At 46.1% G+C, this 18,507-nt stretch overlaps 1 protein-coding gene across 8 annotated transcripts in view; it reads left to right on the forward strand.

The window, feature by feature from the left end:
- The window catches only part of LOC111243309 (fat-like cadherin-related tumor suppressor homolog), a 420,575-nt gene that overhangs the window by 324,123 nt on the left and 77,945 nt on the right, over positions 1-18,507 (forward strand). For 2 of the 8 annotated variants that reach the window (XM_086978172.1, XM_022788659.2), the window contains exon 1: positions 14,568-18,393. The exons of 5 other annotated variants lie outside the window; for them this stretch is intronic. The gene's annotated coding sequence lies outside the window, so the exon portion shown is untranslated. Of the gene's footprint in view, positions 1-14,567; positions 18,394-18,507 lie in introns of those variants that run through there. One more of the 8 variants, XM_022788658.2, reaches the window with a different exon arrangement.

Raw genomic sequence — 18,507 nt, forward strand, 5'->3', positions numbered from 1 at the left:
TCAATCCCTCCTTGGTGAGCAGGATAAATTGAGCCAAGTTCGGTTTAGAACGACAACTTGCGCCAGGCGGATTTTTGTTAGTAATATAAGAGCTGCGAAAATACATCACAAGTATCTACAACAGTCCGTGTTCTGAGAAACTCATTTCGTCTTTATTTTCAGTATTCTTGTTACAATTTCATAATACTTACTTCGAGGGATTCTATGCTGATTTGACAAGAAACGTATCGTCCATGATTTACTGTGCCTGTAGAAACTTTACCATCACTAGTTTTTAGCCTAGAACCGTGTTTTTACTCCTAAACTCGTTATCCTCGAATGACACTTAATCGTCTTATAGTCCCAGGTGACCAAAGACTTGATGAAAACTTCCAACCAGCTAAATTACTCTGGATAATCTATATATAATTACGTCATATAAACCTGACAAGGCATGGAGCCCATGTTCGCCGAAGTACTCGACTGCTTCCACTCTTACAACCAATAGTTCTAGTGTTACTTACCATTCTCACTGCCTTTGCACCAAACTCAATTGAGAAAATGGCTTCTCTCTGCTACGTTCCAGCCATCGTCGGCCTTTATGCATGCTATATAGATTTCCAGCATTGGATAGGGTGTGTTGCATCTCTTCCGCTCGCGCCTCGAGTTATTTCTCAAACGTGTCGAGGCTTGACACCCGTCGTTGATACAGAGGCTGCTGTTGTCTTCGCCGCTGTTCCCGGCAGACTTCATCTCAGCCAGCAAGTTGCCGAACTGAAGTTGCCTGTTGTGTCCACCCTAGGACACTGCATCCCTTAGTTGGCCCTAGCCATTGTATGCTCAAAGTTGGCTTGTCCTTTCAGCGCGCCCATGCACCATCCAGCTAGTATTGAGCCGCAGCTCTCTGAAGGCGCGCCGCTACCCCACCATTATCACAGCTCCAAACCAGCTCATCTATATTCCGACAACGATGTGAAGATTTCATCGATATTTTCAACTTGTGGCAGCGACGAAAGCAGAGAGCTCTTTCGCCTCTCCGAGGGAAGAAGTACCACAGCAGCCGTGTCCTGACCCCGGAACAGAAATGAACAGACATAGCTAGAAGCGGCAATAAGGGGCAAACTGTTTATATAGTAGTATTAAGTCAAGTAGTGTTCACCACCGTCGGGCTGCGCAGCTTCGTGTCGTCCACCATCGCGGCCATCATAAGTGAACACTGAGCTTACGTAGCAGTTGGTAGGCCAAGACTCTTTCACATCGCCGTAGAGGTTTGGTCCCGTCGGTAGTTTTACTTCTACATACCCTTGTATGTAGCGTCTCCTTGTTTCATTCCCGCTTGTAGTGTTCGTCACATTTGTTTTGCGAAACACTGTGTACGAAATTGTGCGATAGGTGAAAGCCCGGCTTCTCGGGAATGAAAAATCCTCAAGGGTCGTGCTGCGACTGTCAATTCTGCTGAGTTACTGCTACAAATAAGTCGACACCAACTGAAGCAGGGATATTAAAATAAAATACCAGCAAATTAAGTTTCTTTACGTTGGCATACGCATGGCATCCACTTGATATCGGTTAAGCAACACAAAAGCAATGGATAGTGGACGCGCAAGGGTCTCGGCCATCGTTATCCGTAAATTGTTAATTGCCAGCTGGTAGACACCTCGGTTTCGACCTATGCGTTAACGTTCACGTGTTCCAGTAGTACGTTGTACTTCACCAGTAAACCGCAGTAGCTGTTCAGTTTGTCTATTTGTTTCATTGTTTGCTAACTGCTCACGTTGCTCCCTGCTGATCAGCGAAGCTGAAAAAAACAACTTTCCTTCGTCCCAAATTGGCCAAATCAGTTGTTTAAACGCTCAATGGTTAAACTAATCGTAACTGTGGTTCGCTTCCGATCTCCGTTCAGCCATGTTAGATTCGCTTAAAAGCCCGTACCCCCATACATGCTTCACTTTTTTCTGCGCTATATTTCTTTTATTTGGAATGTTTGCAGCTGGAAAGGTTTCGCCTGTCTAGTTTTCGTCCTGTTCTTTACTTTCACTTGTTTTCTCTTACTCAGCCTCGATGGTTGTGTTGTTTGCTAACTGATCTGAATTCCCATGTATCGATATACGATACGCGCCGCCCACTCCGCTGCCTTTTCGGCGATACTCGGCGGCGTCGAGGCCATAATCGAAAAAAGACGGATGCATTTACTGCACTTCTTAATTGAGCACCATCCTCGCAGGCGCCTAATGCTCAAAAAGCCCCAGAAAGTCCGATCAACAAGGGAATTTACAAGCTGGCCGACAACTCAGACTCAGGGAATCCACTTGACGCAAACCGCCTTCGGCGGCCTTGGCAGATCGATGGCGTCACCGTCGCCACAACATCACTAGTTTCTATTTGATTACCGCTGGCCATACAAAACCGCTTCGTTTAGCCAGCCTCAACACCTTTTCTACCACAGCCTATGACTGGAAAAGGAGGTCGCCGCATAAATCCATGATTTTTAAACGGACCATCGCGGTTCTGTCAGCCTTTCTGCTCATTCGTTTTTCCAAGTATCAAAGTCCATTTGGCAAGCGCATGGGTAGTGCTGGAGTCGTCGCATTTTCTTCCGGGGGCTTAGTGTTCGTACTCGTACTGGCTGGCTGGCTAGCTAAGATTAGAACCTCGGTTCGAGCCAGCCGTCAGAACAGCAGCTATCCAGCATGCTTACTCTAATTTCAAGTTGTAGCTGTTGTCCTTGATATAGCTTCCTCACCCCCCCTATTCACCCATTCCTTGTTATTTTCTCATGCCAAGACAAATTTGTTCGGAACGACTTCTTTACTCTATAATCCATAATTCGTGCAGTTTTGCGTGCTGCTCCCTCTGCTAACCGAGGTGGGCTAGGCAAGGCCTGCCGAACATAATTCTAAGCGTGAGAGCAAGTTAAGGCTTTTTTCTGGAGTTAGCGTTGTGGCACTGGTTTGGTAGTCGACTGCAGAAAATGACACGTCAGTAGACGAATTAAATGAAGGAGTACTACAATGGCAAAGGTAGCAGTAAGTGAAGCTTTTGTAAATAGGCAGAGGGGGTGGTCAGAAATCATAGAACGCAAAGGAAACAGAGCGCGAGTTGAGGGTGTTAAACTAGCTGGCTCCCGGTTCTCCCCAGAAGGTAACGTAAGGGATGCAACTTTTTTGGTCTTTGTCGCCGGTCTGTTGCTGTGGCTAACATTGTTGCCGCTTTTGCCCCTGCGTGCCTGAACGAGGACTGCGCGATTCCCGTTTCCAAAGGACAGGCGTAAAAGTCGCATATGCGAGCTAGCTCTTGGATCAGTTCTAACCCTGTACTGCTAAAGGCGGGAGGGAAAACGCCTGCGACACTCGGCCGTCTGCCTGGTCGCCTGTAACGGCTGGCAAAGAAGCGACCAAATGAGTAATCAAAATATGATGGAAGGAACCAAAAGACACTTTATTAAAGGGCTTACGAGAGAAGGCGACGGAAGAAAGAGAAAGATACGATTTAATATTCATAGCAAACTAGCCGTCAACGCCGGTGAGGGTAGCGGGGAAAGCCAGCAATGCTGGCGATTGTAGTTTCGGTGGTGTTAGCGGGGCCCCATATATCAGTTATGCTGCTTCACTGACGCTGTTGGTAGTGGTAAATGATACTGCTACAGTTGCCAGTGCTTTTTTCACCATTTCTACTTTAGTTCAAGCCGCAGGGGCTGGAAACATCAGCGTCGGTGCAGTGATGGCAGCAGTGGCGAAACTAACCGCCATCTTTATTGTGGTTTTTTTGTTCAATCGCAGGCGACAGCATGAGATTACCATAAGAAAACACAGGACCATCTTATTTTTGTCCTTTTGCTAGCGCTTTGCTAGATCGGTTGCCTGCTTGCTCAACCGCAGTCTGACTCGGCTCTTTCAACTTTCCTCGGTGTTTTAATCTTTCGTTAATACTAGCCGCCACCATCAGTGGCCATCTATGCCATAACTGTTGCAGTAATGAAACGCGTTTCCCGGGCCACGTTAGTTGGGACGCACACGTTCACCCGCCTATGACTTCTTCCAGCGCTATAGCCATTATTGCCGCTCCCCCTGGCCTAGCAGCTTCCTTCACTACAAAAGCATGAGGCTCCTATTCAACTCCGCTTTTCCCACAAAGATAGTTGCCGTTTTGTCAACACGGTTATCGTAACAGTCGGCTGTCGTTGCTATCGTTGACATTAACGTCATTATCAACTCAAAAAAAAAGGCAGCGACGGCGGCAGTGGCACCTACTGGGTGTTTGTATGTCAGTTGTTGAGACGACGCCCCAACATTGCTGAAATGATACGACCCAGCTCGACGATGCACTTTCTTATGGTTCCATTGCATTATACTTAGATGGGCTGAATGGTGCCATACGCTGAGCCGCGTATGTCAGTCAATTGCTTGGCAAAGCAATTTTAAAAGAAACTTATAACCGAGGCCACAAAACACCTCGGAATGCGATAGCGCTTTCTACGCTGACTGTAGAACGTTACCAGCCCGACTCTCCCTCTCCTGTCACGTTTAAGAAAGCTTCTGAATTCGGTGAGGTGATTAGGTGCCGCTGGAACCCGACTGTAGGTATTTTACCTTACGTCTCGCTTAATTCGTCGCTTTTTCCCCATTCTCTCCCCCCCCCCCCGTCATCGTCACATTTTCCACATTCCACGTAACAAGGAAGCGCGTACGCACGTCATACTTCTTGCTGGCGTTTTTTCTTCAACGAGAAGTTAATTGTTTGAATAGCAGTAGAACCGGTGGAGTAGAAAGAGTAACTATGACCTCCTTTCGACACCCCGAATCGACAAGGGAACGGCAGTAACGGGTGGTGAAGAATGCGTCTGTAACCACCAAACTACGGATGGAACGCAGCGCAATGCAGGACAACGCAACACATCAACAGTGACGCGATTCAGCATGAAACACTGATAAAAAACGGTATACTGACACAGGTATATATGTATATGCGTACCTGTTGTGCATTAACACTTTGATCTTCTTCCAATGACCAACCAAATTGGATATATTCACCGTTCCATCAACGTTGTCATCAACGTTGATTGAACGGTGAATCAAGTATCAAACGTTGTTACCGCCTATAATATATAGAACGCTCTACAACCAACTAAATGTAAATGGACGTAAGTTGTGCGTTTCCTTTTCTTCCTTAAAAGTAACGCATCACTGCCTGATTTCGAACTTATGCGCTATATTTTGAAATTAGCCATATATTTTGAGCGTTATGCTCTATAGGCGTAAAATGAAATCTATTTTACTGATATTTGTACTCCGTCTTCTGCAAGGTGTTTATGTCAACGCGACATGATACTAATCACCTTACATCTATAGCTGTCTATCTCAACTATATTCTTATGCGCACACGAGCATTGTTAAGGGTGCCGTTATTCATTGGATAAAGGTTATCTTATGTTACATTCTACGTACATCTAGCATCAAGTAAAGTCGATAACTCATTCCATCGAGCTGACGCGAAATGCTTTATGTTCCTTATGGCCGAACTAAATGTGCGCCCTTCCATGATCCTTTCGTTTGCTCTCGCGACACCTTCTTCAGAGGCCTTTTGACGATTCTTCTAAACTCGCCGACCAAATGGATCGTAGGCTATCCGAGTCTGTAGCCCTTTCTTGTATCAGCCACTACTATGGGGTCAAAATCGGTGGCAGAAGCAGAAGCGAGGACCAAAGCGCCCAAGTCTCTGATGGGGTGTGGCTATGACGGTAGACGACGACCTTACTTGCCTCCGGCCGACGAAAGCGATGTTGTTTTCTGCCCTCAGCTCTCCTCAGTGCTTGGTGCCCTGACGTAATGTTTCGTGGACGCGTTGCGGCAGCGTTCCCGTATGATTTGTTTGGTCATGGTGTCTAGGGCCTTACTGCTGCTCGGATACGATCTAGCTGTTGGGTGACGGACGCTTTTGCGTAAATTGCCCTCGACGAAACCGCTCCTGTACTTCGTGCGCTCCTTTTCTCGCGTCAGGTCGGCCCCTTATTTGCCTGCCGGCTGCAAGCATTAACAATGATGTCAACCCCTGACGGTCTGAGGTTTGTGGCGTGAGGCCACAAAAGTCTTCGAAAAGGTTTGCAGCAACGGCTATTTCCTTCGCACCTTTGGTCTGGGTCTAGAGCAGTACAGCGGAGCCGTAAAGCCTTCACATCGAGATACGACAAGAAGGAGTGGGCAGAAAGGAGGATGACAGGACGGCAGCGTAGACATTAGCGGGGCGGCCGAAGGAAGAGGCAAACTACTCCAAAAAAAGGCATCTAATTAGAGCGTTCGCTCGATAAAGCCAACACAGGTCGGCCTGAATGAGGAGAACCCAACGCCATCAACTATTGTATTCAAATATTATGGCATCGTCAAACAATAAGATAGCATGAAGGCAAAAGAAATAGACAGATGATTGAAGAAAAAAATGCCTGTATGGCAATGAGAGATACGTGCTGCTGCCTTGAGCTGTTTGCTTATTTTTTCTTAGTCTAATAGAAAATATTGATTATCACGTACAAACGTGTAGGGTGACCTATTTAGATTAAGTTATACTTGAGAATGCAGTGACCCAATTTCCGTGATATTGCAAGGCAGATGATTCTAAATATGTAAATAAAAATGTATTACATTTTGTTTTTCTTAGCATAACCTACCGTAACTTAACGAACAGTGTTTACACTGCAACGACAACACCGAAAAGTACTGCAATACAATATCACTCATTATGACAAATGGGTACTTATCTACAATATATATTCATTGCTTTATAATTACTAAACAGAGCTTAGAGGAGCTGGTCAAGCAACTTGGACGTTACTATAGGGTTAGTGGACCTCGGGCTTTAGTCAAGGTTGTCTGCCGAAACCCCACCGCTTGCGCTGGGCTGGTTAAGCGTTTACTGCTACTACGTCGGTACTCTGACAGTCTTAGATGAGCAGTCGCCAATCTTGAGGGGCTAACGGCCCCTTGGAGTTCGTTGGAGCTGGCCGTAGTTTGCAGTATCGCAATTGAATTTTGCCGAACTCTTAGCCAGAACTAAACGAATATTTACTTACAAATCATCTAGTAAATAATGATTTTTCCCCACAGAGGTTGCCTCTCCAAATGTGTTAAGACTAATTTGCGGTGAGAAAGAAGGGTGCGGGAAGGGTTAAGTAGGAAATTAAACCTTCCAAAAACGAAAATTGCACGACGGAGGCTGTGCAAAGCCTTCCTTAAGATAAACCTTGACAGTTTCGTTGTAGTTTAACGTAAGTGCCTAAGAAAAAAAGGATTGTCATTGCTCGGGCTGCTATTATGGCGGCTTTGCTTACACGGCTTCGGCCATGATCAGGTTTTCCCCACTAGGACCATGGTGGGGGGGGGGGGGGGTCGTGCTGTACGCAATACGTGTACATTAAGGCTGGATCCGGGCCCATTTACCTAAGCGTCTAGCATTGCCGTGCACTGTAGGTACTCTTTAACTTCTTACGACGGATCATTGTTCGCAATGCTAGAATAACTGACTTAGGTCTGCTCTATGTCGGTTAGTATACATCTATTTTTCTCCCTTACAGTCAATTCAGTACAAATATACACTCATCTTTCTCCGCCTCAGGCTGGCCATAAACAACGGCGTTATTGCTATGACGCCTTGGCAAGTGCAATCGTCAGTTGGGTTCTTTCCCCGAACCTCAAATTTTTGCTAGGTCTACATTGCATATGTGTGTGGGTGGCTGTCTGTATGTGTGTTTGTGAGATGAAAAATATAATGACATTATCATTAGAGTTTACTGCCAGGACTATCATTATGTCTTGTGGCGGCATTCCATTCGCCTTATCTCTCCCCTCAACGTCACCTTCTGTGCTACGTATAAGTACGTATAAGCCTTGAGCGAACCCACTGCCTTTTATAAGAGTGATGTACATAAACTGCACACACTCAAAATATCCCGGTGACGAGGTTCTGCCACCCCACGCCGCACTTCATAGTTATTGGCTAAAAATTATTAACGAAAACATCCAAGAAAGTGGCAAGCAGCCTCTAGCTGAACTGTAATGTTGTAAATTTGGTATATGACTCGCGTCTATAGACACCTAAAAAACCGTCGAGGAGCCAAAATCTGTGTGCTTTAGGCTTAGTTTTCTGTCGATCCTTTCATATTCGTTTTCTGGTAAAATTAGTTTACAAAGGGAAGCAGGCGGCTGCAGTAAACAATGAAACGAGAACCCATCATAAAGCCTGCGCCGATGAACGCCGGGATGACGGTAGCCGTGATACACGGAAATGGACCAACGGAACAGACTGTAGCGAGGGTCTGCGTGCGAGAACGCCATGTGCTGCTATCAGGCAAAGCCCAAACAGACCAAATCGGCTGCCGGTTCAGTGCGTTACTATGAGCGAGGAACATACGAAAAGGGCAAAATCTGAAAAGGGAACGCCTTACGCGGAGAAAGCCGTGATGGGCCGTCTTAGTAGTGGCGATGACGACGTGGAGACGTACTCATTCAGCCTTCGTGCCTTTCTCTTCCTCTAACCTACTTCGTTGCGTCGTAGCAGCAGCATAGTTGCAATACGGAAAGAAGGCACATGAGCACTAGCAAAGATTTAGCAAAGATAGCATAGTACAATATTTGAGAGTAAATAGATCTTTTCTCGGATCCGCCCCTGCCGCTACCGCCGTCAGTGTTGTCTTCCTATTTGTCTACTACGAGAACCTGCGTCCGCCGGCCGTTCGGCGGCCCGTTTTTTGAATCAGGGATCTCATTTCGGGCTTGGTGGTTGCCCAAGCGGAAGATCGCGCCCTGCAAGATGCAGCTTTCCGGGTTCTCGACTCCCTTAGGAATACAACACATCCGCCCTGTGTTTCTTAGATCTTCGTGGCTACGTGGCGATGCAGGTCTTTTTGACGCGCATCGCGCACACGCTAGCACACATAGATCCGGCTGGGTTTCCTTCCACGCACACTCTTTGTTGTCCGAACTAATTTTCCGTATTCCTTACGCCTGTTTGTTGGCTGCCTTCAAGCCAACCTGAATTGTCAAAATTAACCGGCAATTTCGGGCACATTTCAGCTAGCTACGGTAGCTTCTGCCATTTACGCACTACCCCTTCTCTTTCGGTCTTCCTGGGCGTGACGTGCCTCACCCTGTCTGCGATGCATTGCTATCTTAAACGTCAACTGCAGTATGGTCTGCTCGTTTACGCATTTATTCCATCACTATAGTTATCGAATTAACTAACTGTAGTTCTACACGTACCACATCCGCTTCTACTGTAGTTATCGCTAAGCTTACTAGTTCCTTTTTCGAGAGATCCAAGACTAAAAAGGAGCAGAGCTCCCGGTAGCGGAAAAGAAAGCATGCGCAAAAAGAGGCGATGCTGTCGCGCTGCATGACGCCTCTAAATGTCTAAATGTGTCGACAGGCATATAAGTAAACCGAAGAAACCATGAGTGGCTTTAACAGTAAAATGTGACAATGCACGATCGAGCGAAAACGTACGACGCCTACCGATCTAGTTGCTCATATTTACGCGCGTAGGCAGAAACTCAAGAACACCAAATGGTCACCACCGTAGCTGCGGCCCCTACAAAACCGGGTAAGTGCTACTATGATACCAAAAAGACGTCGGGGAGGCTACTTTCGGTTAGCTTAGGAATAGCACATTATCTGCGAAGCGTATTGTCCAGACCAGGTACAATTGTAACTGTAACCTCTAAACGGGACCCGCTTTCCATGTAAAGGTTTCAAAAACTCGTCCCGCTTCATTAAAGCACGAAAAGATACAGCGGATGTTCTTCATAATAATAGTAGCGATCTGCCATAAGCAGCTATCTATACTATCATTGCTTAGGCCATATACGTTATTTGTAATTCACTGAGTTTCCAAAAAAATCTCTCCTTCTAGAAAATGTGTTTGTTTAGCCATTTCTCTACTCTACAGAGTTCGTACACGAACTAGTACTAACACACGCTGAATGGCCAGACTTGTAGATTTATATAAGGAGCAGCACAAAATTGCCCAAATTAAAATGCACAAGGTCGACCTTTTTTCAGGTTTGAGTCAGCCTTGGGTCGACGTCTCAGTGGGGTCTATAGTTCGAACAGGCTGATGCTCAACAGTGATGTTGATTGTCTCGACGTTCGATTACTGTCAAATAGTTCATAAATCAAGACAAAGTTTACCATATAGGGGCGCGTTCACCGCCAGCCAAAGCTCATAAGCTTGACAAGAGAGATATGGAGAAGCCTGGGCAGCCGTGTTTTTTTTATGAACAATTAACCATGCATCGAAAGTGATGTTTTATAGTAACAGCTAACAGTTAATACAAAAATCGAGTGTGTCAATAAACGTTGACTAAGAAAAACCTTTTTATTTGTTAATCTATTATATATCGCTTTTTGTCTGCACAAAATGCTCACGCATAAATGTAAGCTTTTGCTTATGAATGAATGTGTTTGTCGATTGTGACTGTCAAGTGATATATTTAGGCCATGTAGTGTTCTGGCTGCCCTGATCAAAATCATCTTGGCCTCTGTTCGACTGGCGGCTACGGCAGTGACGGAAGTGGCGTCTGAGTTGGTAGCCGTGTGGGCGCTTCTGCTCTTCCGATCGGGGTCCTACTCGCTTTCTGTTTTGGGGATTCGTGAGCGGCGGATTCCGCTTGCTGTTTCTTCCCTCAATACACTTATTGATCTGGAGGAAAGGCAGCTGGATTGTTCCCACAGCTCCAACGGGCTGCAGCGAAAGGGGACGGGTGGCGATGGTGAAATGGTAAGGCATGCGAACACCCAAGGACCCTGATCGATTCAACGATGTCGTACACACGTACGTAAACATGCATGTGCACACACACACCGACATACTCACAGGCAATTCTCTTTAGAAAGTGGCGCTCTAAAAAGAGTATCTCTTGAACCTCCTCCAAGCACGCGATGAGTATATTTCAGTATTCTTTTCTGGAGCTGCTATTATTTCCATCAGAACCCCGCCGTCGTCCGCGTTACAATATGCTTTCCAACATATATATACACCCATATAAAAAGGTTCCTTTGAAATCTAATGTATATATACATTAGATTTTGAACAAATATTACGGATGTTAAATCTCTGTAGTTATGTAATCTGTATGAATAAAGGACGATATCTCAAACCACCAAAGACAAGCTAATTTAACGAATTGATTACTTCAACCTCTTCTGCCTTGAGAGGTATCTGATCAGTAACTGAATCCATTTAAAAATTAGGTGGGGTTCTGCGTGCAAACAGTAACAGCAGTCGTATGCCAGCAAAAGCCGTAAAGGATATCAGTCTCATAATTAATCTCTTTAGTTTATAGCTAATGTACGTTTGAGCTAACAGCGACCAGTATATAGGTCAGTAGTATTTCGAGAATACACAAGCACCAAGATTCTCTTTTTCAAGGACGCTACCTTCTTAATAAAGAGCACGCCAACCTTCCCACTGCTGTGATAAAAAAAGGAGGTCTATCTTTCCCCGGGTCGTCTGCGCAAACTGTCCACCGAAGTCATTAAGGTAAATAAGCAGCTGCTGCTGCTACGTTTCGAGATACTTCGATGCTCGAACGAAGCGCCCAAAATAGTGGTGCTATCCTGTGCGTAGCTTTTGGCCCTAGAATTGGTTTTCATTTTACTATTTTAGCCAACTATTTCTACTGAAGGCATTGCGGTGTTTAAGGTTCTAGTCGTCTAATTGTCGCCCGACCCAAAAGCTTTCCCAGTCGCTGTGGGCTTACTAACCTTAGGGACGGGCGAGCCTTGCCAGATGTGTGCTTTAGCATGATCCTGAATGACAAAAAAGATTCTATAGAAAGAGTTTACGAACGTCTGTAATTGTGGTCTCGCTAAAAAGTGGTTACCTCAGGAAAGATCGTTTCCGCTTTACCTAATCGAGCTGGCCTACGATCTTGACATTTTCCAATTACTACCATAAAACTATTTACTTTCTTCTTCTTCTTCTTTCATTTTTATTCAAAAGTCCAGATTTTATGGCCATGCGAAAAGTCAACGAATATGTCTATTCTGACAACCAGCAGAACTTCCATGGAATAATTTACAAAGACAAGAACGTGCTGCCTTACCATTTGAGACGAGCTTGACAAAACAAATTAAACAGCCAGGACGGACAAGCTGCACGTACTGATAGTGTACCTTTTTCTGTCCTGATATTTGAAGGATAAAGATATATATATTTATAGATGCCTATTTTTCGTGCACATTACAAGAGCAAAAGCTCAATTATCTACGAAAGAAATTGAAAACAGATGTATCGAAGATAGAGTAATTTATTGACGGAAGAACGCTTTGATTAGAAAAAAGTAAAAAATGTTTTTATTTTGATACGCTATAGACACAATCGTAATTTTTAGATTTGAAATAGGCAGTTTGTTTTCGGTGTAACGTAATATTAGGATAAGCACTGGTTTCCTTATTCTGCAATATCGCAGTGACACCATGGCTCTGTTATGGTGTTTGATTCGACATATTTTTAAGAACGTTTCTTCACGGAAACGCGTATCGATGTTGTTGACATGTCACGAAGAACAGCTACATGCCTACGGCTTGATTACTGGAACATGAGCATCGTTCCTATAATTTCTACAATAGAGTATAACAAATACAATTACAAAAATGGCAAAATTCTTGTCTGACGCCTTTTGGAATGGCTCTCCATTCAGTCAAATCCCTATATTTCCTTTGAATCGTACATTGGTAGGGGGAAAAAATATGCCTTTGTTTCCTCGAAAAATGTTCTATTTCGATTTTGCATCAAAAGTCCCATGTATCCATACGCCTAACCTATATCGATAAGCAACGTGAATGATTCGGCCAAAACAAACGGTTGGGGTTCAGTCCCATCACCTATTTATATATATATGAGGTAGCCATGGCTCATTTTTTGACAATGTGATGCGTCCTAGCTAGATGTAAGACCCGTAACATTTAACGATAGCTCATTATGAGACATCCGAACCGTTCCATTCATTCTGCTGTTCTCATCGCGGAGGATCCAACATACTTTATCAATGGCACCGAAAAGTCAAGTCCAAGAGTAAAATAAGACCGTCGTGTAATAGAACATGTCTAGCTTTCTTCCTCAACTGCGGTGGTTATCGCCATTGCCCGTCGTGGCTGTGGATCTTCTGCGCATTTATCCTATTACGCACGAACCCTTTGGCATTTAGGTCTTTCTGTATACTTGTATGTATCGTGAGTATGCGTATCAAAGTCTAAATTCTAGATACTTAACAGGTAAATTCATCCTCCGACGACTTGAATCGTGTGGAAGTTTCGCTGATTTACCGACACACGTCATATATACAGACGTGCATAGATGAGTAGACGTACCTTAGATAATGGTCTTTATATAAACAATTGGGATTTTTTCACTCATCGGTCCGCTAATATTAATGGTCTGTTGATGTCTATCATCATCGTCGTTGTTGTTGTTGTTGTTGTTGTTGTCGGGTAGGGGGCCATGAAATAAGCAAAAGATGCCCGTTTGTCGGTCACCTACTAATTAATGCAGGGACGTCAAGCAAAGAGCGAGGATTCTTCCTAGTCTTGTCAGCATTGGTAAACCACTTAAAAGTAGACCTCCTACTACACGTATGTGAGATACCTATTGGCTGATTCATCGTCAATAAGAGTCACGCACTTAACCGACGCTGTATGCGTGTGATATATGCGGGAACTCGTCTATATACTTTAACCCGCGCAAACTGCCATCTCCTCAAGATTAGAGCCGATCGTACGTGTTTCATGAATGTAGACTTAGATGGAATAGGATTACACTATGGAGTTATTCCTTTTCCGGACTTTCGCTATGGCCCTGTCTGGTTAAAGTGCTATGCTGGGACAGGAAATGGCAAGCCACTCGTGGCTCCAACAGCACTTTACCAAATTTCATTGTCTTTCACTCCATTTGCGTTGGGTTTCCTCATCTTCATCGTTATCGTTTCCAGGAGAGCCGACAACGTCCGTGATGATTAGTGCCCTCAGTTCGATGCTTAAAGTGACCACTTAGCTATAAATGCCACCTTGGTGTCGAGAGCAGCGCGGCGACGGTGGCGGCAGCTGGCGCCGCAGCAGGAAACTCTTCGCTTAAGTTATGTCATGGGAGCGACTCGTTCGTTGGCAGTGCTCCCGAGCGCCGCTTCGAAGCTGCGGCCAACGACGGCGACGATTCATGTGGAATGAAAGGCTCATGGAAGCTCGACTGGTTTCCCATGTAATAGCAGCCGCAACAGAGGCTGCTACAACAAATTTACTTTATCCAATGGGCGACACTTTATCCCCCGGTCGGTTGTTATGATGCTCTTTGATCGACTCGGCTCGCCCCATCCACTCGACCTCGATCGCATGTTTGCCGTCGCCGTCGCCATCGCCGTCGCCGCAGTTGTTGGCCATACGGACAATAACGGCTATCTTGACGCTACTCGCTATACACTACTATTACGACTATAACATCGCTACTACTAAAATTACGATAGGTGGCGATCCGCTGAAAGTTCGTGTCGAGTATCGCTATCGTGGCCAATCTACTATGAGAAACTAGCAGATACTATGTCGGCCAAGCGGCTGGGAACTCGACAAGCCAGGCGGACGCCTTTGTGGCGCGGCGACTGATCGGCGGTACGCTTCTGCGGACGTTATATTGGTTTACGCTGAATAACAGCAAGAAAAAAGACAGGAAAGTAAAAGGAACGTAGAAGAGAGCGCGCACGACATCGACAAAACAGACACATGTAAGCAGGAGGGGATGAAGGCGAGCATATGGCTTTCCATGGCAGGGGTCGTCTGTACACTGTGCCAGCCCGCCAAAGAATCGAAGCCCTTCGAGTCTTTCAAAAGCCGCCACCTATCTTCGGCAATCTATGGGCGACTAATAAAAGCTCAAAGCCACCAGCGAATATCAGCTGCAGGTTGTCATGGCTAACCTAAACTCCGATGCTTCAATGAACGTCAGGTCTATCTACAAAGAGACAGCATTAAGGTGACGAAGCCACGAAGACGACTACAACGAAGTAAGCTAACCCCCCACCTGATCGCTCATCTGCTTACTTGTACGATACCTAGATGAGTGACCCGACCCGTCGTGATTCGCCTGCATGTAACGAGGCTCTTCGCCGTTGAATCTGAAGCTTCCTCAACCATTTCTCCGCGATCGCGGTCGAACGGTTAGGTCTATTCTCGTAACCAAAATAGCCCCTTAGTTTTTTCTCGTAGGCGAAAAGGACGCCTTCACTATTCAGATTCTTCAACAAACTCTGCCTCGTTCGCTTGTGCGTTGCCTAGCGATGGTTCTTCTTTGTATCTTCATTTCTGCTCGCTGCGACTGCGGGGCTCAGAGGAGGCTCTACAGAACTATGACGTTGTGCAGGGTTGCCATGCTGGGCCGATTACTTTCCCGTCGCTGTGAGCAGTCCTACTCGTAGCGATGTTGCTCGAGCCAGAAGTGCAGGACGACTATTTCGATTCCTGCGTTGCCTTAGCCGTTTTGTGCCAGATTATGTTGCTTGTTGTTGGCCTGCTGCTGCAGCCGCTTCTGCTGCTGTTATTGTTGGGAGGAATCGGCATCTGTATGTTCTTCTTCTTGGCTGACGGCCACGTTGTCTCTCGCCAGTGTCTGCAGCATCAATGACAGAATCAACGGCGAATTCTCCGATCATAATAGAGTTGGCATCTGCGGCTGCTTTAGCTCGCGATATTAGTGCTCGTGTTCCTGTTGGTGTTGCTCTTGTGGAAAGGGCGACAGGCCGCGCGCCCCAACGGCGGATGGCGCTCCGATGCTGCTGTTGCTGCTGCCCTAGCAGCAGCTAGCTCGGTCTTGTTTCGATCGCTCCTTCACTGTTCAGTCCGACGATTACGGTGGATGGACATGCGGACCCGACTGTGGTTGCATTCACAGTCCTCGTTCGCCGTTCCAAAAAGCGCTATCCGCCGCAATCGCCGCTACCGGCGATGTGCGCTGTTCACGCTGGTGTCGCCGACCGACCGCTGTCGTCTTCTATTCTGGTGACTATTCTGCGCTCACTGGTCGCCTGCATGCCTCTCTAGCCAACCGTTTTGCCTGCACCAGAGGCCTTCAGCAGTTTGCTTGTTGTCGTTGGTCGCCGTAGCTGAAAAGCTGCGGCGCAGGCCGACTTGCAGTGTTATAGCGGTGCTTCTGAATAGTTGATGTTGTTGTTCTGTTGTTCAATCTGCAGTTGTATCAACATTTACGGACTGCCATAACGCCGGTCTCGTGTATTCTGTTTGAAACGACAGTAGGTACAGGTCGTTCTGTAGGCGACACCAATCCTGCTGCGTAAATTTGCTGCATTCAAGCCAACGTCACCGCTTATATACGATATTACAACTTTGAGAAGTGTCCGTAGCAATTTCAAGTTATCAACTGTTATCTACGTAGTCTGTGCTATTACGGAGTTACCAGAGCAGCAGCATGACACATGAATGGCTATGCATCTGGGTGAGTGAACTTCTGTGTGTACGTGAAAGCAAGACTATCCAACGTGTTGTATGTTGTACATGCTGTATTAGTATTGCACGACGACCTACTGCTACTGCCGCCGTCGCCGCTGCTGCTGCAAGTTTCGCATTCATTACCCAATAGCTCTTCAATTAGGAGCGTCATCCGCGACCGACTGAGTAAAAGGGATCGGGATTGCTCGTCAATGCTTTCCATTGTCCATTCCACGGATATACACGAACGCTAGATTCTCTCAAGCTGTCTCCGATTCCCCTCTTTCAGTAGAACAGACCAACAAAGGGAGCTGTTTGCGGCTACTTGTTGTTTACTTTGCTTTTGTTGTTCGATAACCTGGTGCCATCATCCGCCGACTCTCTATTGCACCCTACCGTCACATAGCTGCCGCCGCACAGGATATAGCGTGTTGTGCGTCTACCCTTAAAAACCTTCTATTGCTGTGCAGTGTCGTCACTTGTTTGTCGCTGTTCTCTTACCGCTGCTATCGTCAGTAGGCCCCAGACGTCAACCGCACAAACGTGTTACAGTTCCGCACGAAAATCTATCTATCTATCTACCACTCACGGCCTATCACGCTTTTCCTTTACCATTCGGTGATATCTGCTCGACGTGATGTGATATGGTGGTATACGAGTGTGTGAATGCCGCTAGCCTGATTGCTGACTTGTCTGTGTGGACGCGCTCGATTCGACGGGAGCTATACTCGGCTATTGAAGGTATGCCCGCACTCCATAACAGTACGGATGAATAAGCTCTACAACAAGATGTTGTAAATTTCTATCTCTGTACGATTATATAGGATATAAGTATTTGTGATGGTGCTCGTAGATATAAGCGACACGACGATGTCGACGACAGCAGGGCACAGTAACAAACTAACGGGAATTCAGGCGTCGCTGGCTAGCGTCAGAGGCTGGCACCCGACGACGTTGTGCTCGTGTTTATCTATCCGCGTTGCTCGTGTCTCGCGCTACTGCTCAAGGCGGTGATGCTGCTGTTATTCGTTGTTGCCGCGCAGCATTCGTGTGCTTTTCACCTGAACAGCAGGGAACGAGGGAGGAGGAGGAGGAGGAGGAGGAGGAGGAAAAGCCGTATCGTTTCTAGTTCGTCCGTGCCTTCCATAGAGCTCACAGTGAAGTGCAATGTTGGCTGATCGTTAGACGAGCGCCAGTTTTGCCTTTTCTGGCTGTGACCACTACCATGGCTGCTAGCGACGAGAAAACGCTGGTTCATTTTGGTGTCCTCGACAGGACAAGCACGATCAACAGTTTCGTAGACGGCTGTCCCTACGATCCTCGCGTATCGCGTAATTTCAGTGGGATCAATGTGCATAAAACGCACTAGCATACGTAGAACCAAAACGCTTTTGCGGCTTCGTCCGCCGATAACAGGCGCCACCACTACGCTTATTGTTGTGGTGAATCGTACCAGTGAAACGGTGCCGCCTGCTTCGTTTGTTGACACTCGAGCCAGTGAACGGACGCAAAATTACGTCAGTCAGTCTGCAGCAGTGCATATGCAGTGTACGCGCCTATGGGCTCTGTGTACGTCTAACATAAGTAAGAAAGTGAGCTGTCCTGGGAGATTGAGATTCTGGATGAACAATCAATCCACTTGCTTAGATCACCACCACTTCTGCCATTATAAGGCAAAAAGTTGAGCCGACTCAGCACCGTCAAGCTTTGGTCGGTGCAGATTTTAATGTGCTGATACCCACTCTGCCTCCTATTGCTGGAGAGTCGAAGTAAGCCCGTTAGTAAATCACTGCTGAAGTGGGCTGTCTGATGCGCTTCTACTTCGCAGGACAACTTCTGTGCCGTTGAACTTTATCTAAATCAGTAAATCAAGTTTACCATGAACTACTACAAGTGCTGCCAACCTACCGAATTACTATAAACATCGACTGTTATAATGGTGTGTATTGTAATTATGATCATAATTATTAGAGATATGAGTAAAAAGATTTTTTTTTCGTTGAATATCGTTCTGTAAGCTGTCGACAAACTTGAGCCGTTTAAACTCACAGTA

The sequence above is a fragment of the Varroa destructor genome, unplaced genomic scaffold, assembly GCF_002443255.2.
Source record: "Varroa destructor unplaced genomic scaffold, Vdes_3.0 BEIS01000001.1, whole genome shotgun sequence".
Taxonomy (NCBI): domain Eukaryota; kingdom Metazoa; phylum Arthropoda; class Arachnida; order Mesostigmata; family Varroidae; genus Varroa; species Varroa destructor.